The sequence below is a fragment of the Zonotrichia albicollis genome, chromosome 1 (assembly GCF_047830755.1).
Source record: "Zonotrichia albicollis isolate bZonAlb1 chromosome 1, bZonAlb1.hap1, whole genome shotgun sequence".
In the NCBI taxonomy this organism is placed as follows: domain Eukaryota; kingdom Metazoa; phylum Chordata; class Aves; order Passeriformes; family Passerellidae; genus Zonotrichia; species Zonotrichia albicollis.
The window spans coordinates 49,567,092-49,581,710 of NC_133819.1; positions in this window are offsets into that span (position 1 = coordinate 49,567,092).

Here is a 14,619-nt window from a genome sequence, read left to right on the forward strand (position 1 = left end):
AGGGCTGGGTGTAACAAGCATTTCAAGTGTCACTGCCAGTACTACACTTTTGTGATTAAGTCAAGTTGCATATTTTTAATCTGTTCCCCTATTTTTCCTTTTCTATTCAGTCAGAGAGGCTGAAGCAAGAAGAAACAGAGCTTACCCCCTTGTAAAGGACTAGGGGGATTATCTAACCTTCCTCTCTTTTTATTAAGATATCACTTACATTATGATTTTGCATAAAGTCACAGAAGGGGCATACAGATACCTTGCCTGCTGGTTGCCTTGGTCATATAATAAGCATGGACAAAGAAGTCCCATCATGAAACTGTTGTACAATCACTGCTGCACCACAGAAGATGTCACTAATCTGCCAAGGGTTAAGGAAACAGTTATGGTGGGATGGAGAGACTTAGTAAGCAGCAAACTTCAAGGATGAACCACATTTGTGCATCTCAGCAGAGAACTGCTATTAAGACATAATATCAATTAAGATGTAACATTTTCTTAAGTTCTCCTCCCTCAATGTTACTGTTTATCAGTATTAAAAAGGCAATTTATGCTTCTCAGTTCTCTAGGCCAGAGGAAAGATTAAACTGTCCATCACAACACACTGTCCTTTTCCTGTTCTTATATAATCAAAACCTATTGAGATTAAAGCTATAAGAAACAGGACAAAACACATTCATTGGCTTCAAATTCATGGGCTTACAAAGTTCTATTCCTACACACCTGTTGTTACCCTTACTAGAAAAAGCAAAATCACAGCAGTTCCCTCAATGGTAGAGTTTGAGAAACATTATATGTGTTTCTTGAAAGAACTCATAACATAAAACATCTTCTCAGGATGCCCTAAACCAGCAGACACTCAGAGAATAAACAATTCTGTGCCTCATTTGTTTAAAGATGAAAACTACTTAGCACATTTTCAAGATCAAAAGGGGTTTTGAGCAGCTTTCCTTTCCACAGGACTCTTACCCATCACCTCCCATGCATGCCAGTCAGCAAAAGGGTCTGAAGGTAAGGGATATTTCAGAATGTTTCACTGCTCCACACACCGTCACTCAAAAAAAACCCCATTATGACTAAGACTCAATACCACAGCTTTACTACATTAATTACACATGTTCAGTGATACTGATCTCAATTTTACATGAGCAGGGTGCTTCTAGATTCATTGCTGGTAAACTCCTTCCTAGGTCTGAAAACCAGACGAAGTCACTGCATCTTGCAGCCATCATGATTGTTCTCCAGTCTAATAGTCCTGGTTTTCATTCCCTTCAAACTGCACCCATCAAGCCAGCTGCAAATCTCCTAGGTCCAAAACCATTTCTCATGTGACAGAGTCCTCCTTGCCAATTAGTAGAACTGATTTATTTGGAAAAAGGTCTTTGTGTTTTCCTTGGAGTTGAACCAACATTACAAAGCCAAAATAATTTTTTTTAAGTAAATACATCAGTATTTTCAGCTAGCTCTACACAATTATGGCCTTTTCACAGGCAAGACTGAGCACTCTGAAGGGATTTGGATCTATCCAGGAGCAAAATTTTGTGACTTTGTTCCAAGTGGTGTCCAGTAAATCACAAGCACTTGTGCCCCAGGTGAGCTAGCTGTTAATTTAGCCAGCATAAGCTCACCAAAGTTGAAAAATTCCCTGGAGTATCCCAACACCATGACAGTGGGAGCAGCCTAAGGGACAAAGGAAAGAATAAATGGCTGCACAGAGAACAATGCTGTGGGGAACTCTCTATGGCACTCTGTGTCAGAGCCCAGGTACCCCCCACTGATTCTGTCTGTACTATCAGTAAGATTATCTCAATCTTTCTGGAATTGCTCAAAAGCAGAGAAGTGGGCCTTCCAAGCTCAGAACTACATAGGGAAAGAAGACCCTCTAGGATGTCCTCATCTTTTTGTGCAGCCACCACAGACCACGCTGACACAAAACCCTATTAACATACAACGGAAGGAATTTAGGGGAGCATTTTTTTCTTAGAAGCTTTGACTAGATAACCTTTATCATTCCTAGTCAAAAATACCTTTCTTCTACTTCCTAGTCAAAAATACCTTTCTTCTACTCCCTAAAATCCCCTGCTACTTAAAAAGCAAAACTGCCTCAGGACAGATGTGTCCCTACAAAGAAACTGCAGAACACAAATTTGGTGTCCATCCCCTCACCGATGAGTCACGTCCTCAGGGGTGACAACAAAACACAGAGAAATTAAAAGCTTTCACAGCTCAGAGAACAGTATGAAAAAGCAGAGAAGTGGAAGAATGGAGGGCTGAAAATATTCACTCCCCAGAAAGGTGATTTTTAAACAGTCTGCTTTGCCTACATTAACCAGCAGCATGAAAAGCTGTATACTCAGATCTGTTTCAGCAAAGAGAAATAGGCTCAATAAATACAGCAACCACAAAACTGCTGAGGACAGGTGGCCATAATTCTTTTTACAGCCTTCATCTGCTAACTGATAGTGTATGACTGTTTGTGATTCATTTTCCTGCCCATTTTAATAGGGAGAATAGTGGCAACACATCCTTACAAAACTCTTCAGCAGCTTTGGACTGCAGGAGCTGGGGACTGAGAGAAGCCAGACCTTCCAGTGCCATAAACTAGAGCTGGGTGAGGATCTACTCCTGTGCTGCTGTGACTTATTTTTACAGGGTAAGGCTCTAGACAGCACCTAAATCTCTAGTGTTTCTGTACCAGATAAGACAAAAATGCCTTTTGCTTTGCCCATCTCCCCTCAGAAACTTCCCCACCAGCCTAAGGCCTGGCACTTCATACATGAGGCTCTGTAAGAGATCATCTTTGCTGGAAGCAAGCAGATCTTGCAGCAATCATATTGAAGTTGATTATTGCTGCTGTGCTTAAGCTCGGCATTGACTCAAGTTGCCACTTCCCTACCTAAAAGGAATTCACTGCCTTTTGCAGGATACTGAGCTCTAGATTTCACTGTAGGTGTAACAGCAGCTCTCCTTTGAAGCTGTTTCCACTTAAAACTCAGTCAAGACCTCAAGGCAGGTATTACAGAATCCAGCTTATTGGGAAAAAAAAAATAAAGCCACTCTGAACAATAGGAGACTGTTTTTTCCTGGCAGGATTCAGCAAATGATATGTTACTCACTGCAATACATATAATTGCTCAAGCCAAGCATAAACAGAAACAAGAAGACAAAGCCAAGAAAAGATCCTAGTATAAGTTCATGGGAAGCTTTTAGGCAGCAGGGGGGCACATATGACCTTAACAAAGAAACAGAGATGCTGATTAACACAGAAACACCTCTCTAAATTCACAGCAACATCAAATCTAGCGATCAGAGGCAATGCCATAGCATCAATCCACATCCAATTACAATAGCCAGAACACAGGAAAAAAAAAAATCAGACCTCAAAGGACACATGCTAAGGATACAGCAAAATTTATCCCTTATCCTATCTGCCTATCCAAAATTTTTTCAGCAGCAACCATCACAGTAGCCATTCTTCCTGTTAAAGTATACAGGAAATGACAGGACAAGTAAAACAAAAACAAAAAAAGTTTCCAGGAAAATATATTCCTAAAAGAAATCCAGCAGTAAAAAGGAAAAAAAAATTCCATCCATCCCTCTTCAGAGGTAGACTTGATGATCCTTGTGGATTGCTTCCAACTTAGAATATCCTGCAATCTTTATTAAAACCAGTTTCCCTGCACAGATGTTAATGGGCAATAATCAAGTAATTTAATTCTCACAGACTTCAGCTGTTCAACCCTAATCAAACATACTTCCAGCAAGGTAAGGAACAACAAACACTATGCTGTGACAGACATCCATCCCCAGCACTTTCCTGGCCAGGTTAACAGCTGGACAAACAGCAAAGAAACAGCTGGAAGGTGGCCAGCCTTGTTATCCTGCAGCAAAGCTGCTGTGATTTACCTGGCACCTAGAGAAATCTGCAAGATTTGAGACACCTGAGAGACCACAGATATTTTGTGACAAAAGAGGAGAAAAATCCCAGTTTCTCAGGTGATGAATGGCAGGGGTAGGAAAGTGCTGCAAACACCTGCAGATATCAGCAGTTCTGCAGTCACCAGCCCCCTTATGTGGGAGCCACAAATTAATCCACAAGGAGCCCATGTGCAGGAGCAGCGAATCCAACCTAAGCTCTCCAGTTCTGAAATGAACTCTAAATGACTAATTAAAGGCCAAATAATATTATCATTACTCACATTGCCCAGTATCTTACATCATGATTGGTCCCTTTGGCTTCAATTAGTTGCTATCCTGATGGGTGCCAACTAAACAGCAGATAAATGCCCAATCTTAGCAAATTCTGAAAAACTGCCTTACTGAGTGAGTTTTCCTTCCAGGTGCATGGCTGCTCTGCAGACAGTTACCTCATTCAAGGTGAGCAACCCAGAGCTTTCAAAGGTCTCAATGATACCCTTCTTGTTCAAGAAATCTGCTTTTTCCTGGAGACAAACTTTATGAGTCATCCCTGTCTCTGCCTTGGCATGACCTGGGGAGCAGCTGGCTCAAGTGCAGCCTCGCCAGAGGGGCTGCAGAGTTCATGGAGCACCTTTTCTCACCTCCTGAGAAGGTACCTTTCTTAAAAGCCCACACTGCTAACAAACAGCCAAATTCAGACTGTGACCTGGGGTAGTGCACTGGAGAAATCGGTTTCTTATGTTTCACTTTTAAATTTTAAGAAAGGGATAGAAGCCATAATGTCAATTATGCTGCAGAGCCAGCTGAGAAGCCTACAAAATCTTTCAAGGAGGCATTTTAGAGCTTATATATACACCTTCTGTAAGGGATTGTGTGAATGTCAAATAGTCCAAAACAAAAATACCTAAGGCATTTATGAACTCCCAGGAAGAAAAAGTCATAAGAATCATCTGTTATTTTTAATTTTGTAGCTTTCTGAGTAACTTCAGAAAAAGAGCAAAGAAGCCTCATTTTTAAGGCTTCTTGTAGCTTCTGTTGAGCACAGAGCAGATTCTTTGTGTTTCTAGTGCAGCCATTCCAGCTTGCACTAGAATGAGGCACTGGTTTGCATTCATTTTGTACCCAAATAACCTCATTTGTGTGTAGCACTGGTCTTATTCCGCAGCAAGACCAAATTGTCATGCTATTCCAGAAAACTTAACGTCTTTCAATTTCATGGTGCGGGGAAAAAAGACCAAATTCTTTTTAGACTTTTCTCCTCCTCCACAAAAATAGAAGCTTTCCTATGACCCCTGTGAACACAGACGACCAGAGGATTGTTTGGAGAGCAAGCCAGGGGGAAATAATATAATGGGAAAAAAAAAAAATTTATTAGAAGTTCCCCTTTTCATCTGTAACTTCAAACTGTATCAATCACTCAAACTGATTTTGTCACTTGTATGAGTTTGCTGAGCAGGGTGGATCCTTTCAGTGCCAGGGTACCCAGGATGACCCTGCAGGTCCCAATGAAGTTCCAGAAAACACCTCTAAAGTAGAGGGCCAAGCACACTCCCCAGAGCTCCCACGGTGACCAGGCAGCCACACAGAGCTCATTTCCTCACTTCCAGCTTTGCTGCTGGGCTTATTTGACAGCTGGGTAAGAGGATTTGTCTCCCCTGTGGTAAGTAGGGAAGGTACACGGGAGCTCACATTGCAGAAATTTTGAATCTCTCATGAGCTCTTTTCCAGCCTTAGCAGCTGTCAGACAAGCAGCAGGTGCCTTTGCTAGCAAGATATAGGGGAATGAGGGAAAGTGCCCAAATGAAATGAGAAAAAAAAACTGCTTTGGCTTACCCTCTTGTGTTCCTTCCTCACACTTTCCCCAGTTGGAGGCTCAGGGCTAGAGGTTCAATTGGCTACAAACCAGGGACAGCAGCCCTGCTCACCTGCCCCACCTTCAAGCCAGCAGCTTTGCTGCTTTTTTTATGGGACTGAGCCAGCAGACAAGAAATCTGCCAGCGAAGGTGAAGAAATTAAATTAGTGGTTCCACCTGGGCTAAAGGAGCACAGCGGATAGAAATGTGAAAGTGTGATGATGTAAATGCAGGTACATCCACAAAAGACCATTGTGGGGGAAAATACAAGTTATTCAAAGCATGAACCAGGCACTTCCTAAGCAGCCAGCTGTGGAAATAAATGGACCCCTCTTGACTCCCAGCCATTTATAATCATAGACAAGAATGAAAGTCCTATTACTTTTGAAGCCTGTAGCCATTTTATCATGCCAAACCTCATAACTTTTCAGCAAAAACCCTGCCAACTGGCCCCTTTCCTTGGCTGCTCTCACCCAAAGCCCTGAACCCTGGACTGTGCATGCCCAGCCCAGTTCAGAGCAGTAAGACCTGAACAGCCCTGGCAATGACAGAGCATCCTCCTAATCCACAGAGGACTCTGGATGACCCAGGAAAGCTCATAAAGAACGACAAACACTGCAAAGATTTTCCTAATTAAATGGAGACCATCAAAACTCCTTTAAGTTTTTAAAGAAATGTTAGTGTTTATAAAGGGAAGCTGATGCTGTTCAAATGGCTCCTGAGAGGACCATACCAGCAGCAAGTTTGCAGCATCTAGAGTATGTTTGTCTACCAGATATTTGGCAATATATCTATGTACACTTATTAAAAGTGAAAATGTATACAAACTCTGGCAGTCTAGACACCCACCATGGATTTAACACATGCTGTTCCTAAATCTATTTATTTTCTCACACGCCTAGAGCAAGCCCAGAAGGCCTCAAGCAAAACCTTCTAGGGTGCAATACCACTGCCACAGGCAGAGGGAGAAAATAAATGACTTCAGGTGCTTTGGGAACATCAGCAGTACTGCAGGCAGAGGAAGATAAATACAGCTAAACAGTGGGAAATAGATTCCTCTTGCTTCTTCTGGCTTCCCACCGGGGAAGTGGATGGCAGATACAAGCCTGGAAAGGGCTCCCACAATCATCAGTGGCCATAAATGAAGAAACTAGCCTTTTTCCTTCCAAATTGCTCAGCTCACAAAGTTAACATTGTGAAAAACAGACCCTGAGTTGGGGACAAGTCCTGCACTTCTTCCATGACCAGGACGTTGACTGCCTGAGAGCAGCCAGCTCCAGGGCCAAAGCAATTTGGTCATTAGGGAAAAGTCAGGCATCAAGTTAAGAATTCTTTGAGTTGCAAAGCAAATACAGAGAGGACTGGTGGCTGGGACTGGCTGCAAAGGGGACAGACCCTTTACAAGCAGCCAGAGTTAGAGGCAGTGACACTCTATAGGTGGGAGAAAGGCAACACCTATTCCTGCAGCCTTTTCAGGGACCCTTCTCAGAGGGGGATTTAATTTACCCTGTTAGACTTCATGCACAAAGAATTCCTGGGAAGAGCTTGTGATCTCTACTAGTCTGGACTGCAACACTTGCTATTTCAGCAGGTGGGCAGCAGATGGCTTCCAGAGGGACTGACAGCTCCTGAGTGTCCATCACTCTGCACCGGCAGGCTGGGTCTAACAGGGCAAGCAGGCTAGCACCAGCCATGGAGCCAGAGCTGTGCAAACCCCAGCAAGACTCAAATTCTCATGTGCCTGCCACACACACAGGCTCCTGGAGCATGGTCAGGGGTGGGAGACAATTGTATTTGCTGGGAATGTCCCCACAAAGGCAGGAATAAGGAATCAGACTCCATGATCTCAGAAGGCTAATTTATTACTTTATGATACTATATTCTGTTAAAGAATACTATAGTAACTAAAGAATACAGAAAGGAATACATACTGAATGCTAAAAGGATAGCAATGAAAACTCGTGACTCTTTCCAGAGTCTTGACACAGCTTGGCCCTGATTGGCCAATGAGCCAAAACAAGTCACACCAGAATCCAATGAAGCAATCACCTGTCGGTAAGCAATCTCCACATTCCACATGAGCAAAACAGAGGAGAAGCAAATGAGATAAGAGTTGGGTTTTTTTTTCTCTGAGGCTTCTCAGCTTCCCAGGAGAAAAATCCTGAGCAAAGGGATTTTTTCAGAGAATGTGAATGCTACAGGAGACCCCAGGGGCCGAGGGGCTGGTGGGGGCATTGCCTCCACCTGGTGCTTCTTGTTTGCTGCCAGTGCTCTCCAATAAGAAAGATCCCAAACAAAATAGAGCTAAATTCTTCTGAGAGATGGACATAAGTGAAAAGGCCACCTTCCTGATCTGTCCACAGGCCTCCCATTACAGAGGTGGCTGCAGCAGTTCATGCATTTGCTGTAGGCACTGATTGGGAACCACCAAGTTAGGTTGTTTGCAGCTGCACCCTTCCAACCTGCATTCTTTGGGAATTAAAATTCAAGCTCCCGGAACTGACCTGGTACTTCTACCTGTTCTGGTGTTTAGAAAGTGCAAGTTCTGCCTGCCAAGCCTTTTCAACCTCTTTTTAATCACACGTAACTTAAAGATATTAAGAATGCTTTCCTTTCTTCCTTATACACTTTTCCAGCAAAGTATTTCCAGCTCAGTGAACATACTGCACCTAAGAACAGCTAAACTGCTCTAAGTCCATGTTAATCTGCCAAAATGCCCCATATCAAAGGCTCTAGGAGTCCATTAAGTATCACAAAATAAAGAACAGCTTTTAAGCACTGCTAGAAGTATGAAAACACATGAAGAGAAACCCGTGTGTGACTATAGTACTACCCACCCACCTGAGCATCCAACACCATGCCAGGCCTTACTGTTCCCAACTATCCAAAGACTTTTGTCCCTTCAGGCTTTTTACTTCAGGTAGTTCCATGGGAAATTTAACCACCTTTTAGAAGGAAAGGGAGAAAACATCCAGCTTTTCAGGCCGTAGAAAATATTCCTGTTGTCATCTTATTGCAAAAATTCCATAGCTTCTTGAGGACTTCTCTTAGGCAGCTCCTTACAGCACGGGCACCTTCCTCACAGCACAACCAACAAACTCCAGCTCTCTCCTCACCCAGCTAACCCACTCTTTTACAGCACTCATCCTCATTGGTTACAGCTGTGGCCTGTTAAGGGCAGGCCTGTTCCTAATCTTTGGTCATTAGTGCAGCTCCTCAGGGGTGAGATTGCCTTCTGCGCTATCTTTATTTTCTTACATTCTATCCCCCCACATATTCCCACACAGACCAGAAATCTCAGGGCAAAAGTTAAAAAGAACCTTTCAAACCTCATACCAGGGCATCATTTGGAGCTGCCAGCCCTCTCACAAGTCATCAGCAGAGAAGCATCACCAAGAGTTGCAATGTGTTGTGGAGCTGGCACAAGCAACAGAAAGACAAACGCAAATACATGAACTTCCCTCGATTTCATCCCACAGTCCTAAAGTCTTCAGGAGAATCATTGAAAGAAAGGACAGCAGCCTCCATTTAGATCATAAGCAAATTGAAAAGTTATGAATTGTATTTGATTTTTTGGCCTTCTTTATGGAGAGATTTTTGAAGTAGCACTGTAAAAGCATAGCAAGGAATTTTAAAAAGTAGCAGTTTGCATTATTAACATGAATGAATTTTAAACCACCAGATCTACTTTTAACTTCTATGCTCTTCCATTATTAACTTTGCTGTATGCTGCACTTGGCATAGCCTTGTGTAGAAATATGCTGAAGTAATCTAATATGAAAATGAAAAAGGCTTGGATGGTTAGGGCAAGTTCACATCCATCTGTAGAAAAAATGTTCTTGCAATCTTTTTGACAACTAGGAATGAAAGAACATCCTGGTGTCTGTTCTTACCTGAAGATCTGAGAGCAAGTGAGGATCTAGAAAGGTTCAGGGAGGAGGGACCCTAAGTCAGAGGAGTTCAGAACAGTATAATCCATCCACTTAGGCGCAGCCAGACACACCTTTACTCAGAGCAAGGGCTTGAAAAATGGGTGTCTGCATGGGAAAAAATGTTAGCTAGGAAAAGCACCAAGTCTGGAGTCATCTGGGAGCACTCAGTAGTTGCCCACCCTTGCTTCCAGACTGGCTCTGACTCCAGGTGCTCTCTGCCAGGGGGAGGTGGCAGGCTGGCACCCTCCAGAAGCTGGCAGATCGCATCACAAGCCCTGCAGCGACTCAGCCATCAGGCATCGTGCTGTCAGAGCCTACTTCTTCCAGCTCAGAAGCTCCCCTGAGCTTTGGAGCAGGGTCAGCTGCTGGAAGGCTGGGGCTTCCCACATGCAGTGGCACAGACGGGCACAGAGAGAGAGCGGGAGGACATCCCACAGGGAGAGAGAGAAGGAGACCTTCTGTAGCTCAGGAAAACAAAGCTCTGCTGCACCACGCTGCTGGGGCTCAGCAGTGGTGAGGCTGCAACAAGCTGTGTGTGTCCAGGGATGAAAGGGGGTTTATTTTGTTGTGGAAAAGGGAGGAAATGCTCCATTTGCCAAAATTTTGCTTTTAAAACCGGTTTTCATTTAGAAGCAGAATATTTAGTGAGATATGATGTGGCTGTATTGAAACAGCAGGGCCAAGAGCAGGCTGAATTTCTCTGCAGCAGCCAGACATTGTTTTCTAGGTAAGAAAAGGTTAGAAAAGTCTTCATGTGGATTCAGGAAGACTTTCTGGCATTTAGAGAATTAGCATGGAGGAGAACTCCACGGTTCAGGATATTTCTAGGACAGACTGCAGCAGAACTGCAAAAACAAAAGAAAAAGGAAAAAACAAAAGTATTAAATATATATGTATAGTTAAGCTACCTAAAACCACTCAGAAGGTATAAAACTCCTCACAATGCAATGGTTTAAAAAAAAAAAAAAAAGACACTTAAAAAGAGATATATTTTACTGGGTTCTGTGCCAAAATAGAGCCAACATTAATTAGTGGCTATTCAAGAAGGGTACTCTGAAAATGTTAATTAAAAGGGCTTTCAATTAATAGAATGCAATTTGTAGGAGATGCCTAGGAAAAAGATTAAGCTTCTGCTTTGGGGTTTAACAAAACAGTCAGGAGGTCTAGTCTGGAAGCCCTAATCAGACCTTATTGCTTGCTCCTGATCTGCTGGATTTCTCTGGGGGAAAAAGGTGAGCCAAGCCTTTCAACCCTGCAGAGCCTCTGAAGATTTTGGCTACCAAGGATAAGACTCTGTTAAGCTGAACTTGCATCCCCAGGTGAGTCACAGGACAGAGGTCAGTATTTTCTGGTCTGAGCATTTGATCCAAGGCAGAAGTGTCACTTGCTTCACATTTGCTTTCCAATCTGAAACACAACTCTCCCATTCTGAAAAACATTCCTCCTGTTGGCTCTGACACAAGTTAGGCATGATGGTAAGGAAAAACTTAGAGAAATACTTTAAATAGTCTTTTCAAAACTTTTTAAAAGAAGATATATTTGCAGGTGAGATGTCATTGGAGAAGCTACATTCTGCTGTGTAAAGTGCATTGGAGAAAAACACACAGCATAACTAAGTTCAGGCACCGTGATCAAGGTGTAGCTCTAATAGCAGGGGAAACATGAAGAGAAAGAGAGCATCTCCTCTCAGGGGAAGAGCAGTCTCCCTGATGAATGAGACAAGATGATTAATAGCTCAAGGAGAGCAGATCAAAGGGTAAAAACTAAAATCAAAATACTAAACTAGCTGCCCAGGCAGGTGCCACAGGCACAGATCATGGTACACAGACCAGCTCAGGCAGGAGGGAAAGCAGCAAGCTGGCTTGCTCTGACCTCCATCAGGCAGGAGAAGAAGGAAACCTGAAGGTCAGGCTGCAGCACAAAGGGGGGCAGGAGGAATCACAAGCCACAAAGTCCAACCTGAAAAGGTTGCACACAGGTAGGAGCAAGGGTCCTGTCTTTGCCATCTCACAGCCAAACCTGATGAGGCCCAGCTTCACCAGCTAAAGACATTTCACAACCTTTCCTCAGGGCAAAGAACATTTGAGCCAAAGGACACCGACACACCCAATTTTGTATGACCTTATGTCAGAGAGCTGATCACCTCCCAGGGCAGGCTTTAGGAAACTTGGAGACTTACTGGTGAAAGGCAGAATGTTTGATTTAAAAGCTAGCAACAGAACTTGCACCAGAGGGTGTGAAGCATATTATCTTTTACACAATCATGCTGAGTTGCACTGGACTGCTAATAACAAATACACATCAGAGAGAGCAAATGCATGCCTCCTCAACACTGCTGGGGCAAAATGCTCTATGCATGTCATCATATGAAACACATAGGTTACAAAAATGTGTGCACCTCAGCTAAGACAGAGCACAGCAGGACCTTCAATCATGGAAAAACTCACATTGGAAACATAAAACTCACACAGGTCTTGGTACTAAAGTTGAACAGTACTGTTTGAGCCAGATGCAGCTGCTCACCGGCCTTGAGTTTTGTACAGGAGAGGCACAAAAGTTGTCCTGCCAGGTAAGCATCCCTGCTAAGTAACCCTGATTAATCCATCAAATTATGACAGCCTTCTGAAAGGATGAGAAATGCTGCAAACTTCACGCTTCAAGGCTTCACAGTTGTAAGAAATCATCTCTTGTCAGCTTTCTGCAGGTTCAGTCAACCCCACAGTTACTGTATCAGACAGGTTGAAATCCCTTTCCACTTAACAAATGCCCTTGTTGGCTGGGTCTAGAAGAATTCCTGTGAAAATTTATGAATGAGGTATTGTGTGCAGAACAATGCCCTCGTGCACTGTAGTGGCTTTGAGGGATGTGCAGACAACATGAGAAGGATATTCCAGCTGCTGGAGGTGAATATAAATGGGGTCTAAATCAGAAGTGCACGGACTGGGAGTCAAAATGTTTGCTCAAGGGGATTAGAAAACAGAGCAACATGGCATGTGGGATGTCATTGCAGGGAAGCCACAGAGTGTCACCACAGTCTTTCCTGGTTGCTGAATTTCCCCAAAAGTACCAATTCAGCCCAAACAGCAGCAGTGCCACCTCAGTTGGTGATCTGGGACTGGATGCTCAATGCTGGATACCCAGAGCAAATTCAGAAAAGGAAGAAAGCTAATGGGTATAAGCAGAGGGAATGTAGCTGGGCTATACAAACTACAGAGTTGTGAACATGCTGATACAGTCAAAAAAATTGTTTCTCTTGTTTCTCACCTCCCCTGGAGCCTACACACAGATGTTTTCATTAAGGTATTAGGTACAGCTCATTATAATGGTGTCAGGGTATTTGATCGAGCATCACTGTTTACAGCACAGGAAGAACACTAACAAACTGGAAAATTGGAAGTTCTTTTTCAGAAACACAGTGCCTAACAAATTGTTGAAACTTATACTCTGAAAAAAACCCTTTGTTTTTAATAGAGGGAACAACATGACCCTATTGTGACAAATATGGATGTTCCCCCATTTTGCTTGGACTGCAGGCACCAGGCAGTTCTCAGGGTAACAGCATTTATTTGGGTACCTTATAGTTCACTGATGCAAAAACATCCTAGATTTGTCAGATTCACTGAAATTCATGCTGAATAGCCAATAAACCTTGGAAAAAACCAAAACTTTTTCTTTCTTTCTCTTGTTCTTTTTTTTTCTTTTTTTTTCCCCTTCCTGGCAAAGCAATGAGGCAAGTTCTTAAGCAACATCTTGGAAGTAAAGTCACAAAAGAAAAGCATGGCAGGAGTAAAGACAGACTTGAGCTGTGCTTGGAATCTAATTTGCTGCCAAGGAATTATTTAAAGTTTCTCAAAAACTCCTTTTAGCAAAGGTATTTCAGATGCTAGAGGTGTTAAGATGCATCAAGATAGAGGAAGTTATTTCAATAGCTGTGCCTTTCAGACATCCTTTAACTGCAAGGGATAAGGACTGGCCAGCCTGAAGAGAGCAGTCTGCCAAAGGGGACCCTGCTTTAGCTCTCCCTGGAACTGTGACACCTTCAGTTTCTCGATGTGACATGTTGAAGCTTCCAAGCAGCTCCTGGGTCCCCAGTTTTCCTCCCTCTTTGCTCCATTTACAGCTCTGGTGGTGTCTGTGCATTTGTGAGGGCCCAAATTAAATACCACTTCAGCCCATGGGGGGATATAAGAAGGCATTTAGTGTTTTACACCCACTCCAGCTGGAAGATCACCTCTGCGCCTCTCAGGTATCTTCCTTCCTAGATCATGTGTATTGCATTAGGAACTCACTCCTGGATCTGAAGCAATTTTGAACTTGTGTAAAGTAAGAGATATCTGCTCTGAGAGCTCTCTCACATGAAACCTGCTAAGGCCTCCCTGCAGTGGTCCCTCCACAGTGATCATGAGACAAAGTGGTACCAGTCCTACGCCAGCCATGTGTGTCCCTTTGGTGGAACAAAAAGGAGGCTTCTTTCTCTCCCATCCTGTTCTTCTTCCATATCCCCTCTCCCCTACAGCCTCACCCACCCAGCCCCTACCCCCTTATCCACACTCAGACATCTGCCTGCACCAAAGGCCCACAGGCCTGAGCCTTGGGAGAAATGTTTCCACCCCAACTAATCCATGGCAATCATGTGCTCATGTGAAGGGCCTTCTCCTGCAGCCTGGCAGCTACAGATTGTTGGGAACAGCCTCTCCTCTTATGTAGTGAAGCCCTTTCTAAAAACGTGAGGTCTAATTGTTGCTCTGCTGCTGAAGTAGCAAAACCCCCAATAGGGTGACAAGCAAACAGACACTGAACCACTGGAGAAGATATCCACAGCCCTGCAGAGGTATGTTATGCCAGATTCCTGAGGTTGTCTGGAAAGTGGCACATCAGCTAAGGAGAATCTCTTATTTAAAGAAAAAAAAAAAAAAAAGAAAAAA